The sequence below is a fragment of the Cyprinodon tularosa genome, unplaced genomic scaffold (genome assembly GCF_016077235.1).
Source record: "Cyprinodon tularosa strain WSP-4 unplaced genomic scaffold, ASM1607723v1 ctg212, whole genome shotgun sequence".
NCBI classification, from domain to species: Eukaryota; Metazoa; Chordata; class Actinopteri; order Cyprinodontiformes; family Cyprinodontidae; genus Cyprinodon; species Cyprinodon tularosa.
Window position 1 is genome coordinate 312,492 of NW_024038786.1, and position 12,293 is coordinate 324,784.

Here is a 12,293-nt window from a genome sequence, read left to right on the forward strand (position 1 = left end):
TCTAATCTCTAAAAACGCTGACATGCTCTGTGCTCTGTATTATCTTTAGCTATCAGGAATTCAACCAGTGCATAAAATCTGGGACTCTTCCCATCTATATATCCACTTAGATCAACAATTTGCTAGCAGCCAAGCATGTCAAGGCTTATCCACATGCCAAAACAGGACTACCTGGGACACATTGGTGATTTATGACTGTTCAATTAATTGAAGTGAAGTTGGTATTTTTTTTTGGAGATACAATCAATGGAAATTCTAAAAATGCAATGTTAATTAGTTTGAATAGTTTTAATGGCACATTTCTAAATCTGAATTATATTTTTTAAGCATTTAGGAGAGACATTTTTTCACATTATGGCAGACAGATATAACTATGGAAATTCCCCCACTTTACTACATGTGGTTTTTGCACAGTGGAGACAAGATGAATGCTTTTAAACCAAACCATAATGTGGAATGGAAAGAACCTATGTTTGCAGGGTTCCATGACAAAATGATTTATTTGACTTATGATGAACGTACGTGTTCACAGGGTTGATTGCTTTACTGTTCTGTGATCAGTCATCTTCAAGCCACAAAAGCTATATTACCAAAGTTGCTCAGACAACTTCTTAGACAAGATGAATGCACACAAACATAAGTCAGATTTATCTCCATTATTCTGTATACTTTCAAACTTTTATCATGCAGTTTCTGTTATGCTGGTTTTTTTTTATGATTTCTGATTGTCAGTATATGTGTTAATCTTAATAAATTAGAAAATTTTTGAAAAGTCAGTTTAATTTGGCAAGTCAATCTCAGAGGTTGGCATCAATTTCTATTAATTATGTTCATCGCTGTAAGATCTTGAAAACCTAAACACTGGTTAAATTCTGAAATGTTACATTTAGAGACATTATGTAAGTTTGTACTGAAAAATGTCTTTAAGATAGCCTTTTTATTTGACCAGCGCCAATGCATCTATAAGCCTGAAGCCTATTTTCCTGAATTTACTTTGGGTCGGAAGTTCCTGCACGTGTGGCAGATGTGACATCAAGCGTACATGTTGAATGGGCCCAACCTTGCAAGCAATTGAATATATTCAGGATGGATTTTTTTGGATAGTCAGAAGCGAACAGCATCCAGCTCATCTCAGACACCAATGGCAACTCCATGTAAGGTGAAGAAGTAGAAAAATATTTTAAAAAATTGTTAAGTACAAGAGCAAGCTACGAGAATAAGCAAAAGAGTTGCAGTTCTGTGTTTGGCCACAGGTGGCAGTATTATAAGAAACCTTTGTAATGCCTCTTTAAGGTCATGTTATTGCTTATACAATTGCAAAGGAAGGCCTCTGACTTAACAGCTCTTCAGCAGACAATCAATGACACTAATAAGAGGGTAAGACTTGAAAAGTTATTGCTAAAGAAGCTAGCTAAAGATGCATATATACTGAAAGTTAAGTGGAAGGAAAAACTGTTTAGATAATAATAATTAAGGTCAAAGCCTATAGAGGAACCAAAACTCGTCCAAGAGTTTGGAGGTGATCCATCAGCACTAGAGATAGCATCAGGTGATGCGTGCACATGTTCGCTGATTCTCTGGTGCATTCAGCAGCCATGTCTTTAGATAATGCATCCATTTACATCCCCTCCATTTACTATCATTGTTTAATAAAAACTTTTTTGTTTTTGTGCATTTGTTAGCATTGAGGGATTTCTATCATATAAATGTAGGAAATAAAACAAATATGACCTCCAAGAATCAGCCCCCTCGAGGAAAAATCAAATGACATCCCATATCAGGGACTGATTAGACTGATGTCAAAATAACCGCTATTGGTCCTTAAAAACAATTATCGGTTGATCTCTAATCAAATACTACAGTCCAAGTGAGTGCTTTCAGCATCACTCTACACAGATATTCAGAATCTAAGCTACTTGGGGTCCAAGGTGTAAAGTCTACACAGCCATTGATATTTTGGGGAGCCATGTTATCAGCTGGAGTTAATCTACTGTATTGTATCAAGTCAAAACTCAGTGTAGATATCTAACAAGACATATTGCAGCACTTCATGCTTCTCTCTGCTTACAAATTTTATGTAGAAGCTGATTTCAATTCCCACAGGATTTTGTACTTGCCCACCCTCCCAAATGTACCAATAGCTAATTCAGTGACCATAGATCCACTGTGCATTTAGACAAGTAAACTTGTTTAACCTAAATTATCAGAGGGAATTTATGCTGTATTGTTAAAATGAAGATATGGGTCAAAATACCAAACAATATTGTGATTAAAGGCACACTATGCAACATTTTTCAGTTAATTAATGTGTTCCATAACGTTTTGGATGATTAAATGAGTCATTTCAGGTTGAACAAAGGTATTTTCGGCCGCCCTGGTGGTCTGTGGGGGAAATACCGCACTTGCAATTGCAGGAGCCCTCGACCCGCACCTCACACGCTCAGAAGTCTCGCGAGAGTCGGTCTTGCTTTATGGCGAGAACTGCTACACGCCCCCAGTTAAAAGCATGCTCGTTGCTAGCACAGTGGCGATCTTTGTGCAGTTATCATGGCGGAACCAGCGTGAAAACAGCGAAAGCCCATGTCGGAGCAGGCAAGAAAGAGGAAAAGGGCTCCAGACAGAGAGAGGAGTCTTACACGGGTGAACATCGGGCAAGCTTTTTCCGAATGGCGAGAGCTAAAATAAAAAGAAGGCTGCAAGGCTGACGCGGACCTCGCGTTTCTGCTGATGCGATTGTAAGTAACATTGGAATGGTTTCTCTCTCTCTCTGTGTGCATGTTCATACTTTCACTGTGTTGTCAAAACAACCGCGCCTGGCTTGACGGAGAAACCAGGAGAACAGCTGTGCATATTTACGACAGTGCACTTTTACTTTCGCCCTCTGGGGGGAGCCTCCCTGGAAAATCAACACCGGTTGCATAGTGTACCTTTAAATCAACATGGTTTTCCTTATAACCTCAGCCGTGCCAAAGACCAATCACCACATTGACTCAATAATTAATGTAAAAGGAAATCCGACAGAGTATTGAAGGCATATTGTACATTAATGCTCTTTATAGCAGGCTGACATTTCTGCATTTCAAAAATATATTTTTGTTCTCTTTAAGTAATACTCTAAATCAGGTGTCTGCAACCTGCAGCTCTGGATAACAAGTGGCTCTTTGGACCCTCTATAATGGCTTCTAATCATTGCTATAAATTATAAAGCACCAACTAAAGGTCTCCAAAGTCTATAATAACACGCGCCAGTGTTGGAAGCTTTAGGAGGTTTTTCAAAGACTTTCTGAGTTGGATTTTCCAAACAGAATTACATTTAAAGAACCTATATGTTTTCACATTTTTTGTTTGTCATTACCATGGAAACGTTGATCTTTTTTCACTGTTTTCCACAAAAATCAACTCCTATAGAAGAAACTTTATGCATTTAATTTTTTCTCACTTCAAACCCTTATAGTAAAAATAATATAGCAAATATTTTCTGCATTTTTCGGACTATAAATGGGACTTTTTTAGATGTTTTGGCCGGGGGTGCGACATATATTCTAGGGTAACTTATAAATGAAAAATACACCAGTAGATTTTCAATAAATTCACTGTAATAAAACAATTTACGTGACAGAGTCTCTATGTTTTAAAATAGCCACCAGAGAAGGGAATGCATCATGGGCACAGTGGCATGCGGCCACCCTATAGGTCAATCTGGTGGTCAAAATACCACCAAAAAATGCACTTGCGATTATGACATTTCACTGGTTATAACTGTGTAATGTATCTTTAAAATATGTTTTATTGGTTAACTAAAAAAATAAAAGAACTTTGATGTGTTCTTATTTATTCAGAAACATAATACACTTTAGCTGCATGGTATTTTAATAGATTTATTGACATTTGTTAAGAACAAAAGATCAATTAAAGGAGTTTGTACAGTCCATAACTGACTGAATTGTACATGATAGGCATTGAATTTCTCCAGACTGGCTAAGTGAGAAAAAATGGTTCATACTCCAGCTCTTTAGCAAAGACACAATGGAAACTCACCATTTTGTTTCCAAAGCTTACAGGCTATGAGGCAGAGAGTGAAAATACTTTCCCTTTCCAAAAAAATGGGGGGATACAGGGAGGGGGGCTCTTTTTGATTGTAGCTTTAAAAAAGGAAATCTGACACGCAATGTGGGGGCAAAGGATAAAGCCTTGATGTTTTTCCAGAATCGGGGATTGAGGGTGGGGTGGGGGTTAAATAGCATAAGGAGCACGGACTTGCCAAAGACTACCAAGCTATTCAGCTCTTGTCAGCTTCCATTTAAATGAACTCACCATGAAGTCTGGCTTAAATAGTCACACCAGCAACCTTTGGTACAGTTTCGGTTCTTTCTGTTGCAAGATAGGATTGCACTTCATACAAAGAATAGTTTTTGAAACATGTCAATAATGCAGTCAGCATTGCTCTGTAAACAAATTTAAACTTTTGTCAAGAAAAATTGAATAATGTACATCTATTGGGCCAAACTAAGTCTTTCTGTTTAAATATCAAAATAAAAACACTGCAAAACAACAACACCAGAACGTGGAAAAGCCTGACTCTGTCTTTCTCTCATTTCCAAAGAAAATCACCCCTGATAGTTGTCAGCTGTGAGGTTGTGTGTAAGTTGTGCAGTAATGTGAATCACGAGGGGAGGGTTTCATTTGGGAATCTGTGCTTGGGTCTAATGGTGTGAGAGAAAATAAGGATGACTGCAAGACGCAGCAAAGCATCTGGACTTCCACATAAAACCCACCTACACAGATCCTCATTGCCCAGGCATGCATGTAACCTGTCCACTTCTGCAGAAAGAGATACGGAGCCAGAATCATTACTAAAATGATTAGCTATATCTAGTATACTAGATATAGCTGTTTCAATAAAAAATATATTCATTTTTAAATATGCTGACGGAAGCCATTTGATGGCAGCAAAAAAGCTTATCTTCTATTGAGCTTATACTTTTCACTTCTCTCCTACCAACAGAGATGGCAAAAGTACTCACTTTCCGTACTTGAGTAAAAGTACAGATACTTGTGTTAAAAAATACTCTGGTAAAAGTGGAAGTACTGATTAAACTTCTTTACTCAAGTAAAAGTAATAAAGTACAGGCTTGTAAATTTACTTAAAGTATAAAAGTAAAAGTAGAAACCACTTTTTTATGCCATGCTACTATGCTAACGCCACCGACACCAAGCTGCAATGATTTGCCGAGAATAAATACCGCCGAATCTGTCGATTCATCTTGTAGTGGTGCGTCAAATGCAACGTAGATTCCCATCCAATTAGATTGAATTTGGTATTGATGACGTGAAAAATAATAACGGTAACTCCATTGAAATGATTCAAAACTAAAGTAACGAGCCAATTTTTTAAAATGTAAGGAGTAGAAAGTACAGATATTTGTGTAAAAATGTAAGGAGTAGAAGTAAAAAGTCGCCATAAAAATAAGTAGTAAAGTAAAGTAAAAATATCAGAAAAATCTACTTGAGTACAGTAACAAAGTATTTGTACTTCGTTACTTCCCATCTCTGCCTACCAACAGCTGTGAGATCTTCTTTTTGACTAAACCCATAATGTTAATAAGAAGAGAAGCTCATCAAGAGCAGGTGGGAAAATTAGAGACCTTCAACTGAGTGGTGGACAATAAGAGAGAGACGCCGAGAGCATGAAGCAGAGGAAAAATCAGCTGAAGCTCAAAATAAGTAAACATTTGTATATGAATAGTTATGGTAATTATAAAAATGGCATTTTTGTTTTCCTTTCTGACTGCTTTTATGCAAATAAAGCATATCTAATGACTGCAAAGTTACTGCACTCAGCCCCAATCATACTAGCATGGTTTATTCATTTATTTCTGGAATGCTCATTAAATCAGTGAGTGTCATTTCTTCAATTGATTCACTTTTTTAAAAGAATATTTTCCATTAACAGCAAATGTCAAAACAATCTTAGACCAACCGTCACCAGGATTTAGGCACAGGTCCTATTAAGAGATAGACTGATCCATCTAACAGCTGGTTTCCCCCATAATCGTATTCTTTTCTTCTATTGGTATCGGCTGGGAAATGCACGTGTTCACTAATTCACTAGTGCATTCAGCAGCCATGCCTTGAGATCAAGTGAATCAGGTGCATTCCTGCTTCCTCCATTTTCTATCTGCTGTCAATGTTTTGTTTGGTTTTATAATAAATATTATTTTTTTTCTTTTAAATTAGACTTGTGTAACATTTGTAATGAATGTTTCATGTTTTTCATGTAAATAGAGGAAGAAAAAGTTACATTGCCATTTTGTTCAAGTACGCCTGTATAGTATACATTTCATAGCGACCTAATCAATCCTTTTGTTCACTTAATTACAAATTAATATTAAAAAAACTTTATATACATGTAATAATAACTCTCTGTTCAAATGAGGAGTTATGGAATGTTTAGGAATCTTCAAAAAGTGTACAGGCTGAAATACAAAAACTATCCCATCATAGCAGTCCTGGAGTTTAAAGTCCTTTCAATGAGCCCTAACTGTAATATAGCTCTTTTTTTACCCCACCCCCACCTGTTGCTGCTGGTAAGCGGGCTGAATGAATGCCTCTACTTTTTCAGATATATGCCTATTACATATTTATTTTCACTAAAACGGAGTGTTGGCAGACCTCGGCGGGTTAGATTTAGACATCCATCGATAAAATCTTTTTGTTTTGGGCTGATGCCAAATCGGTTTAACCGATTCCAGATACTGATTGATTGGACATTGCTTCTATTTCCTCCTTTTACATGACACAAATCCCACAATGCTAACCAATGTTACAAAAAAATCCAATTTAAACAAAAAAAGAAGACTTTATTAACAAAACAAAAATAACATTAACAACAGAATATCAATGTATACGCTTAAAGTGATCTCAAGGCCCCTGCTAAATCATCTAATGATACGGCGAACATGTGTATGCAGGAACCACTGCCTCCTTGCAGCAAGAAGGTTCCGGGTTCAGTTCCCGGCGCAGGGTCTTTCTGCATGGAGTTTGCATGTTCTCTCTGTGCATGTGAGGGTTCTCTCCGGGTACTCCGGCTTCCTCCCACAGTCCAAAAACATGACTGTAAGGTTAATTGGCTTCTCTAAATTCTCCTTAGGTGGGAGTGTGTATGTGAATGGTTGTTTGTCCTGTTCATCTCTGGGTTGACAGACTGGCTACCTGTCCAGGGTGAACCCCGCCTCTCGCCCGTAGATAGCTGGAGATAGGCACCAGCACCCCTCACGACCCCGCTTGGGATAAGCGTGACAGAGAAAATAAAAGGATTCTTTATTCCATAAATTACAAGCATAATTCCCTTTTGTTTAAGACAGATACATAGAACAACCTCAACCTTTTAGGCCACATAAACAACTACTGGCAAATTTGGAAAATGATATTTCTCCTGTCCCTACTAATGTTGGTCACTATGCTCCATATCAGCGATGGGGATGAAGGTGGATAGTAGCCATTAGTCTAAAGAAGAGCTTTAATGTGTTACACTTTCAATAGCTGACTAACAAACTTTTCAAAGTATTTATTTTCCATTTGGTACATATTGATATTGGGATAAAAGCTGTTATTATTTCCCACCCCATGCATGAAGTTACAGAACTGTAGAGATCCTTCAGTGACACACTGCAGCCCCTAAATGCACCATGGAGCGTCATCACAGATCCTTCTTCCCAGCAGTTCTAAGACATTATAACCACCACTTTTTCAACAACCTCAATAGGTTGTTACATTCATGCTGATTTTGCACAGTTTCTATCTTAGTCAGTTAAATAACATGCTGCTGTCATTTTGCACATCTCTGATGTTGCTGCTTTTTTCCAAATATCCATTACTGTAACAATGTCTATAGCTGCACATTAACAATTTTATTCTCCAGTGCACAGTTTTATATTGTTAAAACACTTTACAGTACAGTATTTTATTCTTTATAATTTAACTCGTCACCAGTATGTTATTCTTATACACTTTTATAAGGTCCACATTTGTGTGACAATATTTTCTGTAATCTTTTTGCTGCTGTAAACACCAGAATTTCCCCATATTGGGACAATAAAGGGATTTTCTATTCTAATGCATAGAGTTTTTTGCATGCAACAATCTTAAAATGTTGCAGCATGCTAACTATATACAAATGTGACAAAAAGGAAAGGATGTGACAGTAACCCTTGGGTAATCTGCATGAGATTTTAGACAATTACCCAATTATCCTATACATTATGATAGGTAATTAGACTTTTTGTTTTACTCAAGCAATCACGGTGGAAACAGAAAGGTTTGGCTTCTGCATAACGCACAGCAACGGAAGCTTGAAGAAACGCCCCTGGGTTTAAAAAAATGCAGATTAGGGTAATTAAATATGGCGTAGTTTGGATGTAGGGAGTAAAACGTGGGAGCTAAAAAGGTGAAGTCAATCTAGTGGGGGCAGGAGGGAAAAAACTCGCATTCCAAAGATTCCCACACTCTTAAAACTCACCTGATTTTTATTTATTTTTTGTCCCCAAGCAAGGTTATAGGAGCATGCTCATTATTTAACGTGGGTTAAATAGTGGAAAAGGAACAGTTTTTTTCCCTTTTTTGTACTATTTGGTTATGTGTTTGCAGCAACGGGGGGAAAAGGACGTTGAGGAAACACCGTGGAGAGTCTTCCATGAAAGGTGCGCGCTGTCTGCGAGAAACTGATCCAAAGAAGAGGATTAACGGAGAATTGGATTGATTCCTGCTGGAAAGACGCTTTGAAAGAGCTTATCTTGTCTTTTTCCACGCACATAAAGCGCTCCCCTTTGAAAGTCTCCAAGACTTTCAGAGTTGCCACTTTCGTCCTGCTTGTTCTCCGCGCAGCAGAGATGCTCTCTCCCCTCCTAAAAAAATTACTCCGCACTTCGCAATGCCACAGAAAACAGACCGAAAAGAGAACAATCAGCATACCTTGTGAGGACGGTGTCTGCGCCGGGATGAGCTGTGGCTCAGACCTACGTGGAGACGCGTAACTTCATCTGTAAAGTCCGGTTTCTTACTCCCATGCATGTGGAAGGACGGAACTCGTGTCCATACTCGAGGGGAAGAAGAGACAACCCCTTCCCAGCTTCCAGCAGCGGTCCCAAGCACAGCGAGCGGGCATGACGTCAGCGGGAATGCATGAGCCGGAGCGCACTCCTGATTGGTTATAACAAGGCGAGGGGGCGTTTCGGAGGAGGTTCAGACGCTTGAAACGACCAATAAGGAAACAGATGATAGTTACCGTGGTTACAGCGGTTTGTCAACCTATACACTGTAAAGAGAGGAAAAGGTGGTGAGTTGAACTTTTAAGAGCTCTAAAGGCAACTTATTCAACTTAGTAGATTCGGTTTCTCTAATTTTAAAGATTCAGAGGCTTATTTGCTAATTTTTATGGTATGGTCAAAGTATTTACTGATTTTAAATATATTGTTTATCCTGGTGTAGAAATCTAACCTAATTCGTTTATCATCCATGCAGTTCAAATGCTCAGATATTAAAATTAATTTTTATTTTGTTTGCAGATGGAAGTATTTATTGGTGCAGTATTGTGTCCTGGGTGATAACTATCTTATTATCTTCCATAATGTGCACAGTCACCTATACATTCATTAACACAGTTGATGGGATCATGGGTTATACCAGTGGTAACCAGTTAAAAATCAGCGGGGTCCGAATAAAGAAAATCCTCAATCAGAAAAGGTCCGGAGACATTTTTAATTATAATCCATTACTTTCAACTGAATTTTACACTGAAATGAAAAGCAGGTTTTTATGCATGCATGTTATACATTGAATTTTTTAAATAATAAAAAATAATATTAAAAGAAAATTCTTTTGAAGTAGAGAACAACAATAGTCCAGTTTGGTATATAGACAATTCCCTGATTCACATACTTTACAAAACAGCGGAACTGAAATTGTTTTTTTTTTTTTTTTGATGGCTAATTGAGAGCAGTGGGCTTTAGGCTGCCCTGCAAAGCTTTAAACCTGGGCTTGAATGGCGACAAAGCCATTCTCAAGCACATATCAAGGTGCTCATTTGTGAGTCTGGATCCATATTTATTTTTTGGTTATGTTCATGGGGGAGAATCTTGCTAAACAGCAGTAAGGTGAGCCAAACATACTCAAAATGTGCAGGGTCATCTTTGTGTCACAAGTTCACCGCAGTTCTTCCAGCACTCCACACTTTCTCTGCTTTGTTTTTCTCATCGTCTTTTCCTTCTTTCCTGCCACCCTACTTACCACAGGTTTACTGCTGTATCTAAAAGTGGCTTGCAGCAGCGACCCTGACTGACGCTAGCCTGACGTAGTCCTACTCAATTCTAGTCAGAATATGAGTCTGATACTGCTCCATAGAGCTGTGATTATGGGGCGTGTTTCGAACGAACCGGGAAAAAAAATGCCTCTGCACTCACTTGGATAGACCTACAACCAATAAGAGCAACAGAGTGCGTGACGTATGTTAAGCCAGGCACAGTTGTTGTCAACAAAAATCAAAGCGTGCAGTTGCACGCCTAGAATAAGAAGATGAGCCTTGATCGCATTTCTCTGTTCCTCTTTTAAAATTAATTTGCTGTCGATATCTTCTAGAACAGACCTAATAGCAGAATCTACACACCTCAACTCTCCAGCGGCAGCCATTGTTGTTGTCGCCCATGCGCGCTTTGGTCATGTGGTTGATTACGTTACTGTTGATCATCTGTCCATCATCGTATAAAACCCGCCCTGACAATTTGATTGGCCCGCCAGATACTGTGCGAGCATACTCGCGCTACTACTGAGCAATGCCAGACCGAACTTTCCTACCTCAAGCATTGTGGGCGGGACTAAGTTCGGAATGGCACCCAGGCTAGCTCATTGGCTAATTAATATCACCTGCAGCCTGGTGCCATACATTCCGGAGTGCTTTACCATATTAACAGGAGAAGTGGCGCAAGTGCAGTTAGACACTGTCCTCGGACAACAAGTGGTAATTGATAAATGTTTTAAATCAGGTCGGGATCCGGACAGAGGTCCGCTAATCTGTGACCTCTGGTCTATACTCATATTCAACTTGTCATCTAACGCTGGCGGTGATGTAAACAGAAACACCCAGATTCCTTCTCTATAGATACCTCCTCCAGCTCCTCTTGGGGAAGTCAGAGTTGCCCCAGCTTGGCTAAGAGATAGAGTCCCTTCAAGCAGTGGCATCTCCAGAAATGTATCATAGGGGTGGCCAGATGGGGCCACTGATCTTGAGTAGCACACTGAAACTAAAAGCCATAATTTCAGGGTTTGAAGCTACTATTGTGGTAAACATGCCTTTAGAAATCCTAAAGACTGAAGTAAACACAACTCATATCTTGGATTTGTGTGTGTTTTTTAATGTTACGTCGCTGGTTGTGCATAATGGGTTGAAATGCTTAACTCATGCTACTACAATTTACACTGGCCAGTGGGGTGGCCAGGGCATTGCACAGGGTGGCAGTGGCCACCCTTAGCCGCCCCCTGGTGGCACCACTGCCTTCAAGGTGTCCTAGGTTATGTCCCTGGCCTCATTTTGTTGGGATGTGGCTGGGACACTTCCTTAGGCAATAGTGGCCTCCTCAGATGACTCCTTTCGATATGAAGAATCAATGACTACACTGTATTGAGAATCTTGCTTATTCTTCTTATTTTCAACAGATTATATCATAATTGTAATGTTCACTTATTTCAGTAACACGATTTAGTAAAATAAATATGTAGTGTCATTATTAATAAACTATATATATATTCTATGCCAGATTATTAAAGAAGTATTTATTAATTCATAAATGTGGGCTTAATGAAAAGCAAGTTGACAAGGTACTTTTAATCTGACAAATAAGCCTGTTTGCAAATTCTAATTCTTTTTGTACTCTCAATTTATGCTTCTGATTCTAAAGAATACATTTTCTGATTAACAAAAAAATAAGCATAAATAAAGTCAACCCAGATTAAGGACTCTATGAAAATAATAGCTGTAAATGAATGTAATTCCTAAGTGCATAACTAGTTACTTAATACATTTTCATGTTTACCTTTTAGAAAGTTATGATCTTTCTTCTGAATGGTGTGTGGCCAAAAGAGGCATGTCAAGATGATCAAATACTGCTGAAAGTCAGATGACTGGACCCATTCTAAACAGATCACAAACATTACCGAGTTAAGAAATTGAATAACAGGCCAAAAAAAAAAAGAAGGATCCAAGATTTTGCACTGGAACAGAACAGAACAGCTGATCTTTTCAT

At 38.5% G+C, this 12,293-nt stretch overlaps 2 protein-coding genes across 2 annotated transcripts in view; one reads left to right on the plus strand and one right to left on the minus strand.

Moving 5' to 3' along the window:
• The window catches only part of LOC119783883 (plakophilin-4-like), a 111,227-nt gene extending 102,085 nt beyond the window's left edge, over positions 1–9,142 (minus strand). Inside the window, exon 1 of the mRNA XM_038285604.1 lies at positions 8,971–9,142. The gene's annotated coding sequence lies outside the window, so the exon portion shown is untranslated. The remainder of the gene's footprint in view (positions 1–8,970) is intronic.
• The window catches only part of LOC119783884 (coiled-coil domain-containing protein 148-like), a 53,479-nt gene continuing 49,832 nt past the window's right edge, over positions 8,647–12,293 (plus strand). The window contains exon 1 of the mRNA XM_038285607.1: positions 8,647–9,334. The gene's annotated coding sequence lies outside the window, so the exon portion shown is untranslated. The remainder of the gene's footprint in view (positions 9,335–12,293) is intronic.